Consider the following 5,358-nt stretch of genomic DNA (forward strand, 5'->3'; position numbering starts at 1 on the left):
GATGTGGTACTTCAGAGTTGTTTTAATTCACATTTCTCTAATCAATAGTGATTTAGAGCATTTTTTTCATACTACTATAAATAGATTTAATTCTTTCATCTGAGAACTATCTGTTCATATCCTTTGACCATTTATCATTTGGGGAATGACTTGTATTCTTATAAATTTGACTTAACTCTCTATGTATTTTAGAAACAAGGCCCTTATCAGAGAGACTGGTCGTAAAATCTTTCCCAATTTTCTACTTTCCTTCTTATCTTGGTAGCATTAGCTTTGTTTGTGCAAAAACTTTTCAATTTAATGTAATCAAAGTTATCCATTTTGATTTTCATAATGTTCTCTATCTCCTGTTTGGTCATGAATTCTTCTGTTCTCCATAAATCTGATAGGTAAACTATTCCATGATCACCCAGTTTGCTCACAGTATCAGCCTTTATATCTAAATCATGAACCCACTTTGAATTTATTTGGCTATATTGTATGAGATTTTGATCTATGCCTTTGCTGTACTCTTTTCCACTTTTCCCAGCAATTTTTGTCAAAGAGTGAGTTCTCATTCCAGAAGCTGGGGTCTTTGGGTTTGTCAAATAATAGATTACCATAGTCATTGACTACTGTGTCTTGCATACTTAACCTATTCCACTTATCCACCACTCTATCTCTTAGCCAGTACCAAGCAGTTTTGATGATTGCTGCTTTATAATACAATTTAAGATCTAGAATGGCTAGGCCACCTTCCCCTGCATTTCTTTTTATTAGTTCCCTTGATAATCTGGACCTTTTATTATTCCAAATGAATCTTGTTATTATTTTTTTTTAACTCTATAAAATATTTTTTGGTAGTTTGATTGGTATGGCACTGAATAAGTAAATTAGCTTAGATAGAATTGTCATTTTTATTATATTAGCTCGGTCTACCCATGAGCAACTTATACCCCGCCCCTTTATGTATACCCCTTTAACATGGTGTAATAACAGTGCAGTTCTCAAGAGTTACAAGTGTCATCTTCCCTTGTAGGGATGTAAACAGTTTGCCCTTATTAACAACATATTGTATCTTTCTGTCCCTTTTACCTTTTTATGTCTCTCTTGAGTCTTGTATTTGAAGATCAAATTTTCTGTTGAGCTCTGGTCTTTTTATCAGGAAGGTTTGGAAGTCCCCTATTTCATTGAATGTCCATCTCCTCCCCTGAAAGATGATCCTTGGTTGTAATCCAAGCTCGTTTGCCTTACGGAATATCATATTCCACACTCTATGGTCTTTTCATGTAGAAGCTGCAAGGTCCTGTGTAATCCTGACTGTGGTTCCATGATATTTAAATTGTTTCTTTCTGGCTACTTGAAGTATTTTCTCTTTGACCTCATAATTTTGGAATTTGGCTACTATATTCCTTGGCATTTTCAATTTGGGATCTCTTTGAGGAGGTGATCAGTGGATTCTTTCTATGGCTATTTTTCCTTCTTGTTCTGGGACCTCAGGGCAGTTTTCCTTTATGATTTCCTGAAAGATACTGTGCAGGCTTTTTTTATTTTCAATGTGATTTTCAGATAGGCCAATAATTTTTGAATTGTCTCTCCTGGATCGATTTTCCAGGTCAGTTGTTTTACCAATGACATATTTTATGTTTTCATCTATTTTTTCATTCTTTTGTTTCTTTGAATGATTCTTGCTCTTTCATAGAGTCATTAGCTTCCATTTGCCCAATTACAATTTTTAACAAATTGTTTTCTTCTATTAGATTTTGTACCTCCTTCTCCATTTGGCCCATTGTATTTTTTAGGGACTTGTTTTTTTCAGTGTACTTTTTTTTTTCCAGTTGGCCAATTGTATTTTTTAGGGACTCTTCTACCTCTCTCACTTGACTTTTAAAGTCCTTCTTGAGCTCTTCTAAGAAGGCTTTTTGGGCTTCAGACCAGTTCATATTCCCTTTTGAAGTTCCAGTTGAGGGTTTGTTGACAATGTTGTCCTCCTCAGAATTTCTGCCTTGATCTTCACTCTTCCCATAATAAGAATCTATCGTATGCTTCTTTTTGCTCATGGTGTTTGCTTATTTCCTGGCCTTTAAAGAGATTGAGCTCTCCTGCTGGGGAGCAGAAAGCACTGACCCAAGCTTCTTGTCTTGGGAGCCTTGAGCGTGGTCACTGGCTTTGTGTGCTGGGGCCTCCGATGTTGGCAGTTGGAGGCTGTAGGTTTCTGGCAGCTTACCTGGTGTTGGGCTAGAATCAGTAACACTGGAACTGTAGGGGTAGGATTGGTAGGTTTGCCTGCTTTTCCTTTCCTTTTGCTTTCTTCAGCTCCTTTCAGATGGATGTTGCAGGATATTTATTCACCTGGGGCCCCTTGGAGTGCTTCACTGAGTTTTGCTGGGGCACTGGGAGACTGCTGTATAATGCCTAGGTACCTGTTGGTTTTCTGAGCTGGTTTCCACCAGTTCCCCAGCCCTCACTAAGGCACTTGGGGGTCTAGGTGTTGGTGTTTGCCTGCTCCACCACCTGGGTTTCAGGATCTCCTCTTGGTATGCTGAAGTAGGGCTTTCCGCTAGCTTGCTGGAATGTTTCCTATTTGTATGGCTACCCTTCCCCTATGGCAAGAGTTGCCTTTCCCATTAATCCCTCAAGCTACCTGGGCTACTGCACTGCTGCACCCTGTCTTTCTTCTGGTTCAGCTGTTCCAGGGTTTTTCCTGGGGTGATATTTTCTGGGTTTTCAGAGGTTGATACGGGAGGGTAAGAGAAACTTACTTCTTTCATCGCGATCTTGGCTCCCTGAACTGAAAATTGGTCAGCTTTAATTTTTAGGCTGCTTTTCCCCAACATCAAGTCTAAATTTCCTCCTGTGTAATTTGCATTCATTGCTTCTGGTTCTTCCCTTTGGAAGCAAGCATCATACATACATAGATATATACATACTCTCTCTCTCTCTCTCTCTCTATATAATATATATATATAATATATATATACACACACATACACACACACATATATATACACACATATATATATATAACAAATACACATGACATATATACAACAAAGATCTATGAAATATAATATATGAAATCTATAACAAACATCATATATGTGTGTGTCTGTATGTATATCCTAAAAATGTTTTGCCAGGGAATGACGAACCAGCAAAAGTCAGATAAATAAGACAAGTACCTGTGTTCAAATCCTGCTTCAGACATTTACTTTTGAGAAAGTCATTGAACCTCTTTAACCTCTTTGAGCCTAGTTTATTCATCTGCAAAAAGAGAGGGTTGGAACATATAGCCTTTAACTACTTTTACAGTTATAATCCTCTGAACTTTGAGAATACTGTTAATGTCATTCTGAAAAAGATTAAGGGGTCAACTGTGTCAAATGATACAGAGAGGTAAAATGGATAAGAGTAGGGGGAAAAAGGTAACCAACCTTATTATTTGAGAGAATACTAGCGCCCTTGGAATGAGTTGTTTCAGTTGAGTGGGGAGGCTAATATTCAGATTGCAAGGGAGTGGATGATATCCTCAGAAATCTGTTATTTTATACGTACATCTATTAAAACACTTTTCCTCCATTTCTTCTGGATTTGGTTGATAGGAAAATAGTGTAGAGATTATTAATTTATTCAAATATATCTTAGTAACAAAGGAGTCAAAAAGTGAACTAAAGTTGAATTGTAACTTTGAATTTATTGCTATACCTAACCAAGAACCAAACTGAATATGCTGATTTAAATTCTTATGTGTCAATCTAAAACCAATTTTGATTAAGAAGATAATTTACAGCATAATGGATATGAAGACTGTTAAACATTATGCGCAATATAATTAGTGATCTGAAATATAGGCATTAATTACCAATATTTCCCAGGTATATCTATCATGCACTATAGTGATTTCTGAATGTGTAATATATCTCTAATAGACTATGAACTCCATGAAGATAGGGATCTTGTCTTATCTAAACTTTGTATCATGCCTAGTACTTAGCACAATGTTTGGTTCACAAAGGTATTTAATAAATTTAAATGAATTAGAGATATTAGCTTCTCCCTTTGTGGTCTTGACAATTTACCTTTTCTTTTTAATAACTAAAACTTTTTTATGACTTTAAAAATTTCTACATACTTTACATCATAATTAAACAGATTAATGGTATAACATTAAACAATATGTTTTGATAGATCATCTCAGGAGGTAAAATAGTAAAATTATTTCCAAATGAAATCCTAGAACTGGAAGAATAAGACAATACTGAAATCTGCTAAATCAGACACTATAGCCAAATAGCATGCAGTTTTAAAATCACTGCACAATTGGAATTATTTAGAGCGTAGCCACCTTTAAGCTGGCAAGAAAAAGAGATAGAAGCTTCCTAAGGGACTCAGAGTCTGTAATTTTCTGCTGCTAGTCATCAAATGTCCTGCTTGATATCACTGCAGAAAAGTTATAAAACTAATTTCTTTCCCCAAGTTTTCCACCAACACACCCTAAATGTTTTAGGATACATCAAGCATTTCTTCTTATATCCCTTCACTCTTCAAACTTCTCTTGTTAACAGTGGGATGAAAGGGAAAAAAGGGGATTTATAAAGCCTGAAGAAATTAAGAATATACCTTAGGTTAGAAGAAAGAGACAAAGAGTTGGCTTTACAAATGCTATGTGATACTACTAAAATATAGCATTCAATAGCATTTGATTTTATCAGAAACCCTAGGTCTGTTTCCAGGCTTTGGCAACTTCTGTCATCTACTTGTCTGATGTCTGTCTTACTATCTTATAGTCTGACTGTCTCTGTATTTGTCTTTGTCTCTTCTCTCTCAATTTTTTTTGTTAGTGTTAAAGAATTTATTTTATAATAAATGTATGCCCACATTTTTATGTTCAGTGTACATTACAAGTAATAAAATAATTGATCAAGCAGTAAATGTATGTGTTCAAGGCAGTACCAGTAGGTGAGTGCAACACGGTGCTACCATTTTTTTCTTTGTTTGTGTCCTGAATTCCAGACCAAGATGTAACTCAGAAGGCTATTATGATATGGGCTTTTGTATTGGTCCATTGGTTTCCATTTCACTGTCACCAACCTAATCTAGGCCCTTAATATCTCATGTTTTATTTTAATACCTTTCTGTCATCCCTGTCTCCAGGCTCTCCTCCTCCAAATCATACTGCATACTATTATCAGATTATTTTTCCTAAAGCATCATTTTTGCTATAGAACTCCATTGTATAAAAAATAAAAAAAGAAACTTTTACAATTCAATAAGTAAATTCAATAAGCTAAATAAATATTAAGCATCAAGTGCATTAGGCATAATGGAAAGAAAGGAAGGAAGGAAGGAAGGAAGGAAGGAAGGAAGGAAGGAAGGAAG

The sequence above is a fragment of the Vombatus ursinus genome, unplaced genomic scaffold, assembly GCF_900497805.2.
Source record: "Vombatus ursinus unplaced genomic scaffold, bare-nosed wombat genome assembly UNPS02014909.1, whole genome shotgun sequence".
In the NCBI taxonomy this organism is placed as follows: Eukaryota; Metazoa; Chordata; class Mammalia; order Diprotodontia; family Vombatidae; genus Vombatus; species Vombatus ursinus.